Source organism: Triturus cristatus, chromosome 2_1 (genome assembly GCF_964204655.1).
Source record: "Triturus cristatus chromosome 2_1, aTriCri1.1, whole genome shotgun sequence".
In the NCBI taxonomy this organism is placed as follows: Eukaryota; Metazoa; Chordata; class Amphibia; order Caudata; family Salamandridae; genus Triturus; species Triturus cristatus.
This window is the reverse complement of record NC_140581.1, coordinates 717,869,936-717,890,407: the sequence shown is the minus strand read 5'-3', so window position 1 is coordinate 717,890,407 and position 20,472 is coordinate 717,869,936. Positions and strand designations below refer to the sequence as shown.

Genomic DNA, 20,472 nt, shown 5'->3' with positions numbered 1-20,472 from the left:
TGCTAATTCATGAACAGTATGTCAATTAATACGGAAAATCTGTGCTACTACAGGTTTGTACTGAGTCCCAAAAGAAGAAATGTCTCCCTTGATAGCTTTCATTTATTAATCATTCTATAGTACTTTTATTATTTCCAACCACTGAAGGGGCATTTCAGAAACTGTTTAGATAAACTGGAGGTAGGAAATCCAGCTGCGCTTGTGCAGTGAGTATCAGCAGAATAAATATTTTGTTCTCTTTAACAACATTCCCTATTATTGTTTTCTTTCATAGATTTGTATCTTTCATAGACTCACATGCATGATATATTTCCATCAAACATGGAATGTGCAATACATTTTAAGCAACAGCAGTACTGTAAGTTGTACATTCCACTCACCATGCTTGCCAGAACTCTAGCCTAAAATGAGTTTCACTCCCTGCAGAGAGTGTGAACAGAATAGATGTCTCAGTAATTCAGCAAACATCAAAACCATATGTGCCACTTCTCTTGTGGAAGACTATCATTTTTTGATACAGGCATGCTCGCATTAATAGGACAGAGCATGACATAGGATCCATATCATTGTGCAATGTCATGTCTGGAGATGGTTGACCTTTTCTCACTTGTCCAAATGCTACAAATAGTTGCTTTACATCCTAAATTATTCTATTTTGTACAGATAAACCTTCAAGTATTGCTTCATGGCAAGTGAATATTATGCCCGTAACAGCAGCAAGGGGAGTCAAATCCCCAGTGAGCACCACGGCTAGAGCACCACCACCATCAAGCCAATGCGCCAGGAGGCACTTATCTTCAGCCCAGAGCCCCCGCAGCGCAGGAGTCAATAACAGCAGCAAGGGTACTCAAACCCCCAGTGAGCACCGCAACCATCACACCAACGTGCCTGGAGCCGCTTATCTTTGGCCCCTGGGACGCGCGCGGACGCGCCCGCCAGTGGCCGGCTGGGCTGGGCCCACTTTCTTTCAAGGGCCACAGGAGCGCAGGCCTTGAGGACTGAGATGAGTGTATCACCATATTAACTGGACTGACAACATCCTGCTTCAAACCTATGATGGGGAAACGTACTGGCCAACCACCTGCTCGCCCCGCCATCACCATGGACAGCATGCTGGAGAGGGTGGTCAGCATTGTGTTTTCAGAAATAGAACTAACAGAGTGTAGATTGTCCCTGGTGAACAAAGCAGTACATACCGACCTCACACCTGGAGGGACACCTGGGGGAACATCAGCAGAACCCAGCACCCACTACCATTCCCCATGATCCTGTGCACCAGAAAGCTGGTTCGAATAACGCCCAGCCCCCTAGTGGTGCCACCCCTGGTGTTCAAGGGCATGCCTCACCCAGGACACTACAAGTTAGGGGCACCCCAAATGCAGTAGCTGCAGTTGCTACGACCACCAAACGCAAAAGGAAATGCGTGAAGCCAGTCTGCACTAAAGAAAACAGCCCCCACACACCAGTTCCTCCCGCAGTTGCTTGTCATCATGGATGCAATGTTCATCATCATCTGGTGTTAGCACTCTGGACCCGGTGCTAAGTAGGAATTCTAGCCATTCTAGTTGCACTCAAACGGAAACGGGATGAAGCGCACCAGATCTTAGGGAGGTTTTTATTAAATCCGTTTGCTTGAGGATCATCCCTATGGGAGCACCTGGATCGCTTGGACACTGTAGTGAATAAACTTTCTCAACAGGGAAGTCAGCCCTAACTAATATTGCTCCAGGTTGGGTGCCCACTGTTTCTTCATCTGCGGCCTCTTGGTTCCCTAGCTGTGCCCTCTTGTAATACATGCATCCAATTAAGTGAAAGCCTCCTCCTGAAGGTTAACATAGTGTCAAAACCCCCCTTTTCTGATAAAGGTCGTCATGCTCTGACTGGGACTGATTCACCTGTGCCCCTTATCCCTATACTTGAATCCATCAACAGTTTAGTCGGTGATCGACCAAACTCGAGCACATCTAGTAGCACCATTCCTGATCCTTCCAGCGGGACCAATCCCAAGCCCAATACAGACATTCTAGGTCTGTCGCCTGCAGCATGTCCTTATGGTTTGGTGTTGGTAGGGGTACCACCCCTCAAGAAGGAAAAGAGGAAAACTTGGGATCAATTGCGCAGCAAATGCGTGGATTACTTGTCCAAGAATAATAGGTTCAATGTGTCAAACATGCAAGAGATTAGCATGGTACGAAGAGTGGGATGGGTAGGCGACTCACCCAAGAATATTGAAGAGGACTGTATTTTTATTACCTTCCGTAAACCGTCTATAGTAAAGTCACTGCTGAGATACCAGGAGATCACAACTACCACCTCGCCAAAAATCTGGTCTCTGGGGAGGAGCCAAGATGGCCGACGGGACGGACGCTTGAGCTCCCGGCTCCGTGGACCGTCTGGCTTCCTTTGTTAATCCTGATCAATTCTCCTGACCTGCGCCGCTCTACCGCCGCGGATTACCGGCACTGAAGTGACTGGCGTTCTCCTGACACCTTTGTCGGCGGGTTTGGTAGCAGACTCGGTGTTTGCTTCGACCTCCGGCGCTCCCCCTGGTCCCTGCGTAGATGGCCGCCGCTGGACGCCGAGGGATGTGGACGGGGTGCTGAGCTGGAATACTCCGGGTGGTCGCGGGGGTGAAAACGCTGGCTGTGCGACTGGAGTCGGACCCTTACGTCCGGGTCGGACTCCCCCTCGCGCTGGCAGTGGTGTGGACGACGTTGGAGCCCCCTAATACTAGCTCTCCTCCGCCACCCTGAAGAAAAGCGAGCGGACTCCATTTTGAAGTGTCTTCCTGCGGCGAACGGCCGGTCCTCACGGCAACCGTGGGGCGCTCTCGCCCTGTGCAGTTCCCGAGTGGAGCACGAAGCTTTTCCGGTGTCTACATCCTCGGATCTCCGGTATACATAGTCACTTTTGTCCCGCCACTAATTGCCTGCAGTGGAGATGACAATGGCGCCTGCTCTTCTTGCGGAGACGCCGGCTGACCCTGGACTCGCAGTGTCTGCGCGCCCATGTGCCCCGGAGCTGATTGCCGCATCGGAGGAGCAGCGGGATAGTGCGGGCCGATGCTTGGTACAGAGAGACCCGACCTGTGGGGATGTATTGGCCGCCCTCGTGGCGTTAAAAGTGGCAATGCAGAGTACTTGCCGGGCGCTGACCCGGAGACTCGATGAGGCACTGTTTGCAACGGGACGTTCCCGGCTGGAGGATCCCCCGCCGCCCATGTTTTCTCCTGGAGGTGAAACAATGTTGCAGAGCGGAGGGACGGTGGCGCGGAGTCCTCCTGGCTACAATGTAACGCGTCAACCCATCGACACGGATACAGTTGTAGGGACACCCTTCACTTTGAACGCTGTGACTCTGCCTACGAACTACCTGTTGAGACCTAGCCTCTCACTTCCCTTGCCAGATGTTACCCTGAATGCACCTATCGCTGGAGCTTCTATGGCATGTTACTGCTGCGTTTGGGACCCTGCGGTACGATACGTCTTCATTGTCCCCTTTCCTCGAGAGTGGCCATCTTGTCTCTTTGTCCTGGCTGAAGGTGGCTCGCAGCAATGGACGGGCCTGAACCACGTCTGCCGGTCCGGACAGGGGTGATGGCATGCTCGTTGTCGCTTTGGTTGGATCGGCAGACGGGGACCTGGACTGATACACGTTTTGCAATATTGGCTGAGTAGTTTTTAATGACCTGTTTTTTGCTGCGTGTCGCTGTAATTTCGCCTCCTGTTTCCTTCTTCTGCCGGGGGGAGGACTTGTGAAGTGCTGAAGTGCTGGGTGGTATTGATTCGGGACCACCGGGTTTACGTGGGTCTTTTGATACTGTGCTGTACATGGCGCAGGATGTATGGGCAGCGCGGGAGTCCGGGAGTTCGGCATTGGGGTGGGCTCCTCCCCGCTTTTCCTTTTCCTGGGAGTAGTAGGGTAGTGCACTCTTCTTTTTCTCCCTGGGTTCAACCGTGATTTTATGGTCCTTTTTCCTTTCTTCTTTCCTTAATTTTACATTTCGGGTTCCTATGGGGCGACAGACACGTAGCTAGGGGGGGGTAGGCCATAGCCTCGGCATGCGTGTAGGGTGGGGGGTCTTCTTCGGTACGTTTTTTGTTTCTATGGGCCTTCTTTTTCTTTTTTCCGTCCTTTTCTTACGTCTTTTTCTAGGGTCAGTGGGGGGGACTGGTGTTAGGAGGGTAGCGGCTGGGAGGCACACTTCGCTGCGTATCTATATCCTGGTATTATAGTTTCGTGCCGCCATTTTAGATGTGTTCACTGTTAGTTGACTCTCCTGTTGGCTGTTACCCATTTATCATATGATCGTCTGTTCTGTACACTGATCCGTTCTAGCTTCTGTATCTCCTTACATAAAATTTTTTAAAATTAACCTTACTGTCTCCTGCCACTCGGTGCACGTGGATTTATTGTAACATAGGTCGTATGCTTTTATGTGCTGCCGTGCCACCGAGTGGACGTATACTTTGCTATCAAGCTTCAGAAGTGTCGAGGCCGGCCGGATGGTTGTAGGCCCGTATTTGTCTTGTACACAGTGCTAAATAAAGGTTTAAAAAAAAAAAAAAAAAAAAAAATCTGGTCTCTACTTCCGGGTTACTTTTACAAACCAACTCCCAGAAGCCTTTTAAACTAGCTTGTTCTCCCAGTTGTCAAAAATAAATTTTTGGCTTTGTCTGACCTGGACTTTTAGGATTGACTACCACCAACCCTGTAACTGATGGGGTCGGCTATACAACCACACACCCTTCAAATATATTGGAGTCATGCGATCATTTCGCCACAACTATTACCAAGGCTTGCGTCAACCCAAATCTGAACATACTCTGCTGGAATGTCGCCATTCTACAATAAAAAAATAGACCTAGCAGATTGGCTGGAATTGGTTAGACAGCAGGACATTTTGATGATCCAAGAAACCTGGGCTACCAAAGATATATACTTCGAAGGGTTTAAATGCTTTAATGGCCTGGTCCCCAATTTACAAATTTGGTCGACCATCTGGTGGTCTCTCTATTTGGGTGACCATTGCCTCGGGGGCAGCATTAAGGTCCTACACACCCATAGCGACAAATTCTAAGCTTTGTTATACAAAAATGGGGTATATATTTATTTACTTAATTTTTTGAATAATGATTTTCACAATTCCCCTAACATTAATTTTCATAATCTATTTGACTTTGTTGCTACCTTAGAGGATTGCAACAGCTCCAATACAAAAGCTAGTATCTGTCTGGGTGCAGATTTTAAAGCTAAGCTCCCCAGTGAAGACACTATGGCTCTAAGGCTAAGAAGTAGAGGACAAATCTGTCACAGGGGCGTGGAGCTAAAGGAATATTTGCAGAACCATGCTTTGGGTAATGTGATGGACATTGCTGCTGTAACTAATGATAATAACCCACCCAACCCAACATTCAGAGGAAGGGGTAGTGCAACCACCATTGATTATATCTTTATTTCCCCGCACCCTTGAAGACTTCTTAGTGAAAGTCGTGGTTTTTCCCACACACCACGGCGACCACAAGCCGATCCAAGTAGTGCTTAAACTGTCCCTGAGGCCAATGTCCAAAATAGAATGCGGTGCCAGGGATTTGGTGCCCTCAGAAGACAAATTAAGACTAGCATGGCAAGGGGTTAATAGTGCTGATCTGTTCCACATGGTGGTCAGGGACAATCTTGAACTTTTTGACTCTTGTCTGTCTGGACGGGAACCCAACCCTGAGGTTATTAGCGCATTTGCTAAACTTTGTGAGGTCATAAAACCTGCTGCCGTTATGCAGCATGGACCCAGATGGTTTAATTGCGAGTGTTCAGTGATCAATAGACAACTACGGAAGGCCCTAGCAATTAACCCAAGGTGCCCCCCCTCTAATTAAGTCACTCAGACAGAAGTACAAGCTGGTCATATCTCATCGATGGGCTGCTCGCGCCAACGCTGCCAGCCTAAAGAATGGGAAAACTTTTTAGGCTGCTGTTAAAGACATGAGAGCAATGGGACAACAACTAACACAGATCAGCTGTAACATAACCAGTGAGGCCTGGGAAGCTCATTTTTCGAAGATTTATACAGCTGCTACATATGAAGACCTGTTTAAGCTTCGGGCACCCATAGGGTATTAATATCCTTAACCGAAGTCGAGAAAGCTATCCATCAGAGTCCGGGCAATAAAGCCCCTGGCCCCGATGGGTTACCTGTTGACCTCATTAAGCACAAACCAGATTTTTTGGCTCCACTCTTGCTGAATGTTTTTAAGAATTTAACCCATGCCCCATTACCTATCACCTAGTCAATTAGCATCATCGTTCCAATTTTTTAAAAGGGTGAGCGCTCCCAACCCAGTTGTTACAGACCCATTTCCCTAATTGACAATACTCTGAAAATCCTAGGGTGGGTTTTATATAATAAGATCAAAACTTGGTCTAAAGACACACGGAGAGGGGTAGGTGTATCGGCCCATATCCACAGCAGGATTGGACACCATGACCCAGGTGTCCTGATTAACCGCCGGACACCGTATGGAGTGATACTCACATTACAGATAGGTCACTACATGACACGGCAGGACACTTTGCTCGCAGTCCTGATACGTGGTAGGTAGAATACTTACCCACCACTGTGTCTAGATAGTTTGCTCACTCGGTCCTGAAGAATTGCCACGGATCATACTGACCAGTAGGCATGAAACATGTCGACCTTGAGAGTAGAGCATAGCTCAACTGGACCATAAAGTCAGGAAGCTGCCACTCTTATTGTTTTTAATTAGGTGGATAGCCAGCCTGAATAAAAGTCTTATTTGGACTCTCCTATCTGTTTTATTCACTTTTTCAACACATCTACACCATTTAGACCCCTCACACCCACTGCGCCATACTGCAAGGAACTAAAGATCTCCGATAAGAGACCCTTTATGGGTGCCCGTCAGATATTGCAGCACCGAATCGACGAGGAGCAGGTCCATATGATGAAGCATGACACCTAGCTGGCTGTGTGTGTGAGGACTCTAGTTCTGACAGGGAGTATTCCCTTCCTCCTCTCTCTCCAATCCACTTGACTCGTACATATAATCAGGGGTTCCCGTAACCCTTGTCTCATTGGTCTGAACTTTTTGAGGAACAGCATACCTCTAGGTGGTAATCTTATTTTACAACCATGCCAATTAGGTTTTAGGAGTAAAGTAGGCGCCATCAAGAAATGCTTTAACCTCAATCTAATAATTAGGAAATACACTATTGCACAGAGGTCACCTTTTTATTTGGCTTTTATGGATCTGACCTCAGCTTTCGATTATGTAAACCGGTCACGACTATAGTCAATCCTATTAGAATATAGGTTAGATGAGGCTTTAGTACATTTCTTAGCATATTTGCACAAGGATCTGAGAGCTCGGGTTAGGATCAATATAGGGGGTGAGGTCTCTAATGACATCAGGGTTGGTAGAGGGGTCAGGCAGGGATGTGTTTTGGACCCCAACTCTTCAATATATATAATAATAATTTACACAAAACACTGATCGAGTAGACCAATGATGTCCCCAGAGTTAACAGCAATATACTCCTCGCCCTAATATATGCTGATGACGCATTATTAATGGGCCGCACACCTAATGCTCTACACCTTTTAGTACGGGGTTTTGTCGAGTTTATGGCGACTTTAGATCGATGCACTAATTTTAAAAAATCTTTTATAATGGCTTGTGGACCGAGGAAGGACTTTTTAAACTCTATTTCCCTGGACAATCAAAGAATACAATGTACTAGCACTTTCCCCTATCTGGGGTTCGTCTTTTCTGCTAATGGTTCCTGGTATGACCACATGGCAAACTGTAGGAATAAGTTCTCCAAAGCTATTAACTCGGTTCTTAGCCTACCACAACCTAGGATGACGGGGGCTGTTTTAGCTATTTAAAATGTTTTGAAACTTCAGTGCATTCCCACGGCAACCTAGGGCGTGGAGGTCTAGGGCTTCTCAAGGAGCCATAGCATTCAGCATGAAGAAAACAGGTTCTGTCGGAAACTTTTAGGTGCCCCCATCTCCTCGTCCCAATATGCTTGCCATAGCAAATTGAACTTACATTACATTGAAGAGTATATACAGGTACGCCCTGCTTTATTTTAGCTAGCCATTTTGAAAAATCCAGCAGCAACCCTTACACCAGAGATTATACCAGACTGCCTAAATGTGAAAAGGGAATGGACATCCTGTGGCTAGCAGAGGTGCGTTCAAGTCTAAGCAGGATTAATTATAAACATATTTTTTCAAGCACAATGAGATAGATAGCATTAACAAAAAAGAAGTTTGAACGGCACTCTATACACATTATAGCAAGGCAAAGCTAGATAGGGAGTCTAATAAAACCAACTGTGGCTGCTTTTATGTCGACCGAGAATACTATTTACCAGTTGGCTAGCAACCTCACAAAACTTATAGGTCGTTGGGAGAGGGGATTCCTTTTTTGCTTAGAGCACGCACTGTGAAATTCTTGCTTTGTTTTCCCCTCGTTTTTCATACTAACCTTGATCTTTTGCCTTGCCTGTGTGACGGTCAGAGTGGGCAAACCATATTGCACTTTTTATTCTTCTGTAAGTTTTATATAAAGTATGCCAAATGGCTTTTAATACCTTTTTTTCAAAATAATTCACCTGTCCATCTTGAAGTTGCATACAGATCTATCCTTCTCCTGGAAGATGATGAATTGGTCTTACGAGTAGGCGCTTTTCTGAAAACTACTGCGCATGCCCACAATACGATGTGCACCTTATGAACAATGTTTTAATGTATTTGATTTTACATCTGCTAATATAATGCAATTGTGTATTTTGTATGCTGGAACGTGATTTGTTCTTTTATGGATATATTTTATCCAAATAAAGTAAATGAATTGATAGTAGGACATAGGATCCATATCATTGTGCAATGTCATGTCTGGAGATGGTTGACCTATGCTCACTTGTCCAAATGCTACAAATAGTTGCTTTACTTCCTAAATTATTCCGTTTTGTATAGATAAACCTTCAAGTATTGCTTCATGTCAAGTGAATATTATGCCCACTCTGCTGTTAGTGCTCATTTTAGAAAAGCACTGGCAAAAAAATGGTTCACTAAGATCACACAGACCTTTGGAAATGACTTTTAGTTTGTCCTAAGTACTACCTTGTTCCTAGAGAAACTCAAGTTTGGCTTTATAATTAAAAACAAAATCAGTTCAACTGAACATGATACTGCCAGTAAAATGACTGTTTCCATAATAGACATGTCATAAATGCTTTGTGTCTTAAAGACAGGGTTCATAAGACTTAAAGTTATTTAGCAACAGATGGGAGAACATGGATGACATTCTTAGCTGTCTCTTGCATAAACTCTTAACAATAAATATTTCAGCCTGCATTTCAACAAACTTAGCAGGTAAGGCAAATAAATTGCACACTTGAGCCCATACAGGGTGCAATTTATGCCTGGAACGCGATAGAGTAACTTTTCAATTTTAGTGCGTATATTTTAGCTGTGGCTAGAGAACTTGTTGCTCACAAAACCTCTTAGCACTCCTCTGATATAACTAACAAGTCAAACACCAAGCTGCCAGATAGAGCAAAGCTAAACTGCATTGATGAACCTTAGCCTCAACTCTGCACCCACTCATCAAGAATAGGAACACCTGGATAGGGGCAAGATGGAGTCCGCTGGGTCGGATGAGTGAGCAGCAAGCTCCCGGTCCCCCCCTCTCTTGGCTATCTGTGATTGTGCCAAACCAAACTAAACTAAGGCAGCGACTTACCGGCGGAGACCCGTGTTGTGGCGTTTGGTGTGGGGTTTGCTGACGGCTCCGTGTGGAGGAGCTGCTGTTGTGAACTTGCGGCTTGGGAACCTGCGGCTCGTTCCCTCGGCAGTCTCGCTGTTGCAGCTGAGCTGGCTTCTGTGTGAGGCATGTCTCTCTCGGCCCGTGCTCGTGCCTGCATCACGCCTCCATCAGTATGCCTCCCAAGTCATCTAGAGGAGGGAAGATCCAGGCAGTCTCAGAAGCTGCTACAACGAACAGAGGAGGTTGTGCTGGGCTCGGAATACATTGCATGGCACCGGAGGGAATACTGGGGAATATGGACAACTCACTACAAGGAGGTGAGCAAGGAGCGGGTAGAAAAAAGTCCCCACACTATTTTTGGCAGCGAATAAAAAGAAACTAACAGTCTTGTAGGATCCTACAATGGCAGCTGTGAAATCTCTGGATGAGATATCAGGGAATCCTGAACCTGCTGAGGTATATAAGAGACCCCTGGGAGGTGCTCAGGAGGGGTTGGACCCTCTGGAACATTTAAATAGTAATCATCCCAGAGTCATATTGAACACTAATGAGAGGGGGGACGAAAGTAGAGAGGTGGAGGCAACGGCAGAACATGATTTTACATCGGTACACAGGGGGTCCGTTAAATCCAAATTTACATCAGTCTGGAATGACAAGTGATAGAGCAGTAAAGGAAAGCGACTCCGTGGAAACATTTTTCTCCATGTCCAACCCTTCGGACACCTTGGATGATGAAGGTATGTCAGGCTCTAAAGCACGATCTCGGGAAGGATCAATCGTCAGTGGTGGAAGCGAGCAGAGTAGTATACATTTGGAGCAGGATCATATAGATCTAATGACGGTGCACAACAAAATATACATCTGAGGAAAAGGCGCTACAATCAGAAGAGGTAAACACCCTGCTTTGGGACTATCCTTCCTCATTGGAGATATCATATAATGGAGGAAACTCTGCTAGTCATGAGGCAGGAGGCTCATCAGGAAAGCCAGATGAAGAGATCTCGCTGGCGGCAATTTATCAAAGTATTTTAGATCACAGAGTGGAAACCCGAACAGAGAGTCAGAAAACACATACTGCATGTCGGAAACTCCAGAATACGGTCAGGAGGATTGCCAAAGCTTGCACCAAGTTCACGAAAAGAATGAACGAAGCAGAAGCACGCATATATACTCTTGAGGATGAAATGGCGGCCCAAAAGATGGTCACAGAAGCAATTTGTGCACACAAGGATGACACTCAGTTAAAGCTTCTTGATTTAGAGAACCGATTGCGATGCAATAATCTGAGAATTCTAGGTATCCCCGAGGGAATTAAGGGAGAGGATGTTCAGAAATTTGTAGTTGTACTGTTTACGGAGGCTTTCCCCGAAAGTGGAACTGGTCTAGTGAAATTCAAAGGGCGCATCGGTTTCCATTTAAACAACAGCCAACCAAAGCGGGACAATCCTCCTATAGGCCAAGGGTGATTTTGATGTGTTTAAACAAATTTCTTGCGCGTCAGGCGGTATATGATCTGGCGCAACCAGATAGGAAGAGGACGGGGAAGGGTACCCAATTTTTGGCCCGCTCCCATTTCTGCCATCAAACAGTGGAAAAAAGGTGGCAAATCCGCCAACCAATTACTCCATTTCAAGCCAAGGGCACGCAAGCTTTTTTGTTGAATCCTGCTGCGTTAAAAATAGTCTTTAAGGAGCAAACAAGGTTTTTTACATCAGAGGCACAAGCTAAGGAATACCTCCACTCGATTTAAGCACAATTCACAGCTAGGGATATCAGTATATCAGGAGGCCATAAATATGCATGGATTGGCTAAACTCTCAGGATATTGCTAGTCTGAATATGTGATCATGTCTCGTAGTATTGTTAACATTTTTTTATTTTTTATGAGGAAGATACATAGAAACACTGAGGCAAGGTCTCAAATTAAATAGATATGTCTTCAAAATTGTTTGTTTTTTCTTCTTCTCTTGCCAGGCGAGACATGATGAGATGGGGGTGGGGGCAAATACTGGGTAGCAACGGAGCTTCTCATCGCAAGGACCATGGGTCCTATTGCCCTGTTTTTGGGAAGGTAAGGGAGGGTGGGGGGGGTTAGAGGAGGGTGGACTGAGGGGGCACAGGGGTTGGAGAGTGTGGGGATGCTGTAGATGGTATGGGTAAGAGGTGTGGGAGAAAAAATCAATCAATAACAAAGATAATGACACTATCTTAGGTGTTTAAAAAGGTAATGATATATGTCTGGATGAACACAGCAATAAGGTATGGGGGTAGGACGACAGCCTTAGAGCTACACATATGTTCTTTTAATGTCTGTGGTCTGAAAAATAGCGGTAAAAGGCAACGAGTAGCGGCTTATCAAACCAGACATTCTGTGCTTACAAGAAACGTATTTACCATGGAGCAAACGCAGGGGATTAAATGAGGTTGGCTATATATTAATAGCTGCATCTCAAAAGAATACCACAAACATGGGGGGTGGCTATTATGGTGCAGCAAGGAATTCAAGGAACAGGGAAGATACTGGTGGACAACTTTGGCAGGTGGGCTATAGCGGTATGCTTGGTGGAGGCTAGGAGGTTGTAGTATGCACATTCTACGGATCGAATTTTGATGAGGCAGCAATATTAGAAGGGTTGAATGTCGAGCTGGCATCGTGGTGTACCTCTCTGATTCTATGTGGGGACTTTAACATTAATTTGACCTGTCAGGAGAAGTAGCTAGATTATAACAACTTCGGGGGCTGAAGACCTAAAGTCTTTAAAGCGCTGCAACAGTTAAATGGGGACCATGGATTGGTAGATTCCTGGCAGACCTTGAATTATCCGGATCCAGGATATACTTTTTATTCTCACTCTCACCATAAATTAGTGAGGCTTGATTATGTCTTAATGTCAAAAACACTTTTGGCGGGGCAAGGATGAAGGTATGGCCAAGTATCACGGTGGACCACGGTCCGTTGTTACTCGATATCCCCGCTATTAGTAAAAATCTGCCGTTAAGATCTCTTTCTTTTGACAGGAAGCTCTTATTGGACAGTTCCTACCTTAACCATATAAAAGCCTGGGTTACACAATTTTTGAATATTAACTGAGGCAAAACCTCTAGGGCTATGGTGTGGGATGCTCTAAAGACTGCATTAAGAGGTGAAACGCTCAGCTATGGATTGTATGGACAGAAGCAACTCCAGATTATTATGCCGGGGCTCCTAGACGATCTTAGAACAGCGGAGGAAGAACTTATCCAAGGAATTATCATGGGAGTGGATATGCATGTGTTTCAAACCAGGATAGCCTGTTGTAAAGCCAAAATTAACATGGGGTGGAGCAAGGAAATTGCTAGCAAGTATAAGATACATAGAGAGGAAATATACGAATATGGGGAAGCAACAGGGCACAAAGATTATGGGCTAAAGAAGCTTCACAAAGAATTGGTGCGATGACTGATGTGGCAGGGAATACAGTGGAAACAACTCAGGGGATTTAGAAGTATTCCATGCTTTTTATAAAGAGGTCTATACACAGACTGACTGTAACAATCAAACTATTAATGCCTTTTTTCAACACTAAGAGATGGTAGGCCTACGACCAGAAGAGCAGGAAACACTTGACACCCCGATATCTATGGAGGAGATTGAGGAGGCGATAGGTTCATGAGCCAGGGGAAAGGTAGAAGGACCAGATAAACTACTGCTTGAGGTCTATGGAGCTTTGTTTCAGGAGATAAAGGAGGATATGCTTGCTCCATTTCAAGATGCACAGCTTGGGAAGTCTCCACCATCTTGAGAAGAGGCCAACATAGTCGTTTAAAAAAAAAAAAAACTAGCTTTACCAGGGTCTTATAGACCAATGTCTTTATTAAATTGTGACGGCAAAATGTATGCTAAAGTTTTAGCAACTAGATTGGCACGAGTAATTATGCCCATGGTATCTATTCAACAACATGGATTTATACCCAGCAGGGGCACGGTCAACCATATAAATAGAGCAGTTACCTTGATAAATCTAGCTAATGTACAACATAACAGGTTGGGCTTGATACTTCTTGACGCCCAAAAGGTGTTTTACCTTGTCTACTGGACCTTTTTATGGGCAGTCTTGCGTAAGATGAGTTTTGGTATAGGTTTTATCAAAGCTATTTAAGCTATGTATAAATCCCAGGCTGCCAGGATTTGTATAATGGGCAAAGAATCCAGTCTAGTTAATTTAACCAGGGGGACAAGGCTGTTTTTCTTCGAAGAAGTCTTTCCTAATCACAAGGTAGGGTGACTCCTCCTTTCGGTGATGGTGAGTTTGGGCATTGACTCCATTGTTCAATTGTTTTCCTGCAAGAGGGTGAGAACGGAGTAAGTAAGCGTAGTACAGAGATGTCCATGCATATGTAATGTAAAGAATAAAAGCTGCAATAACTACTGGTCCCCGGGGAGGTGGGAGCGCACATGTGAAGCTACAGCTCTACAAGCCAAGAACAGATGGTTACTGGGTATGTAGCATAATCCGTTCAAGGCATATGTGCTGTAGATACACATGCTTTGTATAGACTATATAGCAGTATTCTACCAAAGCGCTGGCTAACCAGTAGATGTTGTAGCTGTTTGAAAAAGTGTTCGTAACACTGCTTGCCCTACATTGGCTTGTTGATGTGCTTACACATCCACACAGTAGTGTTTGGTAAATGTTTGTGGTGTGGACCATGTTGCGGGCTTACAAATGTCAGCTATAGGGATGTTACCTAAAAGGCAATAGACGCTCCTATTTTACGAGTGGAATGCGCTCTAGGAGGTATAGATAAAGTTTGTTTAGCAATAGCGTAGCATGTTTGTATACATTTAACAATCCATCTTGCAATACCAGATTTAGAAATGGGATTAGCAAATGCAACAAATAGTTGTTTAGCGAAAATCTTTTGTTCTTTTAATGTAGTACAATAGCGCTCTTCTGAAGAGCTTGTTCTGCTACTGAATTAGATTGAAGAAAGAACACAGGCACCTCAACTGATTGGTTGAGATGGAAAGCATAAACCACTTTGGGAAGGAACTTTCGGTTGGTGCGGAGAACTACTCTGTCTCTATGAAGTTGAAAGGAGGGTTCTTCCAATGTTAAAGCCTGTGGTTCACCAACTCTCCTCAATGAATTGATCGTAATGAGGAAGGTCACTTTCCATGAAAGAAACTGTAGCGGGCAGTTGTGTAATGGCTCGAAAAGTGGACCCATGAGCTATGTAAGTACAATATTCAAATTCCAAACTGGTGCTGGAGGTACCCTGGGTGGTAGTATTCTCTTAAGGCCATCCATAAAGGCTTTAATTACTGGAATCTTGAACAAAGATAGATGTTGTCTGTATTGCAAATATGCAGCTACTGCTGCAAGATGCAAACAAATGGAAGTGTAGGCTAAACCAGCATGCTTTAAATGCAGAAGGTAACAAATGATATGTTGAGTAGATGCATCTAGTGAATCAATATTGTTATTAGTGCAATACATAACAAATCTTTTCCATTGAGCTGCGTAGCATGCTCTGGCAGTAGGCATTCTTGCTTCCTTAAGAATGATCATACATTCTGGTGGCAAGTTAAGATAGCCAAATCACTAGATTGAGCTCCTTGGGATTTAGATGTCTGACTTCTCCATGGTTCGGCGTGAGAAGACTGGAACTGAGATGCATCTTTTGATGTGAAACTACTGACAGTTCTAAAAGTGTCATGAACCACGGTTGACAGGCCCAAGTGGGAGCTACTAGAACCAGTGTGAGGGATGTTTGTCTGAGCTTCCGAACCAGAAATGGAAGGTGAAGGAGAGGCAGAAAAGCATAGGCAAATATCCCTGACCAATTCCTCTATAGGGCAATGCCTTTGCCTTGAGGGAACCTGGAAGCGAAGTTTGGGCATTTGAGTTGTCCACTGTGGTGAACAGATCGATTTGTGGGAATCCCCATTATAGGAAGTATGGAAGGAGAACCTGGGGATGAAGTTCCCACTTATGAATTTGTTGCTGCCTTCTGCTTAGGAGGTAGGCAATCTGATTGTCCACTCCTGGAAGGTGCTCTGCCAGAAGATAGACTGTGATGAATTGCCCAAACCCAAATTGTTTGAGAGAGGTGTGACAGTTGCAGAGAATGTATACCCCCCTGTTTTTGCACATAGTACATTGATGTCATGTTGACGATGTGGACTAGGACAACTTTCAGCATAAGGTAAGACTGAAAAGCTTTCAGTGCTAGATATACAGCTAGAAGCTCTAGAGAGTTGATGTGCAGAGCTTTGTACTTGTTGTTCCATAAACCTTGAACTGTCAAGTTGTGAAGATGGACACGCCAACCTGTGAGGGATGCGTCTGCTGTTAGCATGATCTGTGGAACAGGGTCGATGAAGGGCCCCCTTTTTGATAAGTTTGGTGTGTTCCACCACTGCAGATAGCAATGGGTGAGGCGGTCTACCAACACTAGGTCGGTTAATTGACCCCGAGACTGATTCCACTGACGTGCTAAGCACTCCTGTAGAGGATGCATGAGCAATCTTGCATGAGTCACCATTGTGATGCATGATGCCATCATCACTAGCAGTTGCATGAACGTTCCAACTGCTAAGTATTGATTGGCCTGAAACTGTATAAGAAGAGATTGAATATTCTGAATTCTGGCTGCATTGGGAGAGGCTTGAAGGTGAGACTTTTGAGAATTGACCGTGAAACACTTTTGGTGTGAGCTGGCTTTGATGAGCCAGTCGTCCAGATATTGGAAGACATGAATCTGTTGTCTTCTGAGATGTGCCGCCACTACTGCCAAACATTTTGTGAATATTCGGAGTGCAGTATTTACTTCGAATGGGAGTGCTTTGAACTGATAGTGTTTTCCTGCAATAACAAATCTGATGTATTTGCAATGAGCTGGATGAAGCGTGACCAAGTGGGAATGGTTTGAAAATATGTACAAATTCAATGTCCTTAGATCAAAAAATGTTCTTAAGGAGCCGTCCTTCTTGGGGATTAGAAACTGCAGAGAGTACACCCCTGAACCTTGGTACTGAAATGTAACTGGTTCTATAGCTCCTTTTGTTAAAAGGGCTTGTAACTCTTGTTTGAGGAGCTGCAGCTGTTCTGACGAGAGTTTGTGGGTGCGAGGTGGAATGTTGAAAGGATTGCTGGCTCTAGGCAATAACCATGTCGGATAATGTCTAACACCCATTTGTCTGATGATATGGATTGCCAAATGGGGAAAAATTGATGAAACCTTCCTACGACAGGTGTTAGATGATCAGGGAGAAGCGTAAGCAAGTCACTGTTTATAGGTGGAAGGGGAGTTGCGTGCTGGCATGCCCTTACTTCTACCTTTAAAATTGTTTCCTCTGTACCCTTCTCTAAAGAAACCTCTACCGGAAGAGGGTTGCATGTTGGACTTGCACGAGGAAATGTTAGGGTCTGAGGATGTACTTTTAGACCCTGCTCTATAGAATGAGTGACAAAAGGAGTCTCTGCTCGAAGGAGTTTGAAGTGCTGCCATGGATTTCGCCATGTCGTGTAATTTTTCATCTTTTCTAAAGCCTTATCAACCTGAGGTCCGACAGGAAGAATTACCCTTCCGTAAGGCACTAAAAACTTTTCTCTTTTGTTAACCCCCCCAGGACTATCACTTTGCTTTCACTCAGAAGCGCCGGGACACCCCGTTGGGGTAGCTGCGCGCTATATAAAATACACAAAATAAATAAATAAATAAATAAGATGTTATTTGTTAAAAGGAGAATTTAAAATAGACTGTTGGACTTCTGGTTTAAAGCCAGAAATTCTAAGCCAGTCATGCAGACGTAAGAGAATGCTGGTGTTAACTTTTCTCGCTGTAGTGTCAACAGCATCAAGAGCACATCTAATAGAAGAGTAAGAAATGAGCTTTCATTCTTGAACTAGCTCTTGTGCCTTTTTCTTATGCTCTTCTGGGATGTACTGAAGTTGACCTTCCATCTCATCCCAGTGTGCCCTGACATACCTAGCTAATAGGCCCTGTGGGTTGGCAATGAGCCAGTGATTAGCAGCTACCCTTTTACCAGATGCGTCAATAAGCTTAGATTCTTTATCTGGGGGAGGTGCCTTTCAGATGTCTGCGAGTTTGCTCTTTTACGAGCGTTGAAAACTATCAAGTGAATCTAGAGGGAGCTATCCTTTAATAAAAACTGGATCAGAGGGTGATTGTTTATATTTTTTATCAACCCTAGGTGTTAAAACTTGTGCACGAACAGGGTCCTTAAAAATGTCATCTGCATGTCTCATCATGCCTTTTAACATACGAAGACTCTGACTAACTCTGTGTGAAGACCCTAGTGTCTCAAATAAAAAATCGTCAACTAAGGTCTCTTTATGCAGTGTAACCCCATGATACGCTGCTGCTCTGGAAACTAGCTCCAGATAGAAAACATTATCATCTGGAGGCGAAGGTTTTGCAGGGTATAGGTCTGGATCATTATCCATGGGTGGATCAATATTATAATCATCCCATGGACCTGTAGGAAAAGGAACATTGTCATCATCATCATCCTCATCTCCTAAAACAGGCTGTGTGTGAGGAGATCCCTGTTGTGTTATATGTGATGGATCTGAGCCTGGCAGTATTGGTAAAGGTGAAGAGGATGGAAGTAGTGGAGGGGATGGAAAAGTAGGATGGATAGGACTTGTAGCAATGCCCTTCTCCTTAAGGGGGATCTTGTATCCAGTGTCCTCTGAACTGGCATTCCTCTTGGAAGGAGTTTTGGCTAATATATGTCCAGTGTCTGGATTGATGGAAAGCTTACTTTAGATCCAATCTGTCCTTCATAATGTCTAAGATTGGTTCCCGGGGGTCTGAAATATCTAATTTCGATGTAGGCACTGAATGTTTTGGTGCCGAACCGGATTTATCCTTGGAAACAGAAGGTTTTGGATCCAAAACGGACTTTTGTTTCGAAACTGAGGATTTCAGCTCCAAACCAGATTTGTCTTTCGTAACGGGATGTTTCAGGTCCGAATGCTAGCTGTCTCAGCTCGATCCCAAACCGGAAGGCTTGAACACTTGTTTTGGTGCCGGGTCCGAGGGCGGGGCATCAGAAATGTCGTCTCGGTGCAGACTAAGACCCGAAGGCAGAGGTGGTGCCAAAGCCTTATGTTTAGTGGAAGATAGCTTATGGGGTACAGGGGTTTTATTACTCACGACCACCTGTCCAGCTGGAATGTCTTCGGACTCCAATTAGATATCTAGGTCGGAATCGGATTCTGCGACCGAGAAGTCCTCCTCTTCTTCCTCAGTTGTTGCTTCATGCTCTCCGGAGTATATTAAGTGCTTTGGCGCTACATTTCTCGTCATCGAGCCCGACTATCTGTAAGAAACTTTTTCGATCGGAACGACCCATAGGCTTCGCAATCTTCTTCCTTGTGCTCCAGTGAGAGGCACAAGTTGCAGACTTGCTGTAGATCGGTGCAAGGGTATTTAAAACGGCACCGAGGACAGAACTGAAATGGAGTCACTTCCGTCGGCAGAATACTGAACCGACGCGACTAGGCCCGAAGGCCGCCCACAATGTTTTTCGACGGAGAATGAGAGACTTTCCCAATCAAATGGATACGCAGGGAGAGGGAAACGCGTACAATAACAATACCGTCGAGGGTACAGTGGATTGCGCACCAAGGGGAACCCGAAGGTCGGTTTCGAACTAGAGCGCAGCAATACACATCTGAACCTGAAGGCCGAAAAAAACAATCTAACAATGGAGTCGATGCCCATGCGCACTATCGCTGAAAGGAGGAATCACCTTATCTCGTAAGGAAAGACTTCTTTGAAGAAAAATAACTTGCAAACATCCGGACCCAACACTAGATGGCAGGAGTATGCAAAACATGTGTATCTACAGAACACAAGCCTCGAACACATTTGTTTGAAAGGATAAGCCAGTGGGCTATATTTATAATGTCTGTATAGTGATGTAACTTGGTTAAAACACCACAGTGAGTTGGTCGGGAGATGGTTAGTTCCATTCCAAAGTGAAATACAGGACCTGACACACGTACTTCTGTTTAGAACCTCAAATTAGGTACCAACATGTTTGTCAGCTGGAGCATGACTCTGAAAACCACATAGAGCACTTGTTATATATGTTCGCAATCGTGAATCTATCCCTTGAGGCACCTTTAGTGATTAAAAAGAAAAATAATTTAAATAAATGATTATGGCTCTCAAAGTCTAGAATATCGTTCCTAAAGATAAATAGTTTAGTGGTTTGTAATCCTTCCCCTTTCAAAGGCCAGACAGAGTCCGAAGGTAGAGAAAAAGAAAAAAACACCAGGCAGGTGAATCCCTGGTAGATGAAGAAACTAGGTTCACTGCCACAGAGGTGACAGATAAGAAGACTGCTAAAAAGGGGAAGTGGTACAGACTGACACAGGCATATGAGAGCCAAAGACTGCAACTGGGGCATCCGAGCCGGAGGCAGTCACAGGGGCATAAGAACTGGTGACTGCCACAGAGGGAAGAAAGAGAAAAATAGTTCACACAGGCGGATGGCATTCGGTGAGAGGCAGAGACAGCCGCAGTGGGGGGAGTATATTGCAACAGCCCTAGAGAGAGAAGAACTCAAGAGTGACCAGTGGTAGAAAAACTGGAGACTGCCACAGAGGGAGGAGAGTCAAAGACAGCCCTAGGGAAGGAGAGCCAGAGACCACTC

General features: G+C 45.0%; 1 protein-coding gene across 2 annotated transcripts in view; it reads right to left on the bottom strand.

Annotated features, from left to right (window-relative positions):
* Nucleotides 1–20,472, bottom strand: part of DMXL1 (Dmx like 1) — a 1,781,042-nt gene that overhangs the window by 285,698 nt on the left and 1,474,872 nt on the right. The window lies entirely within an intron of this gene.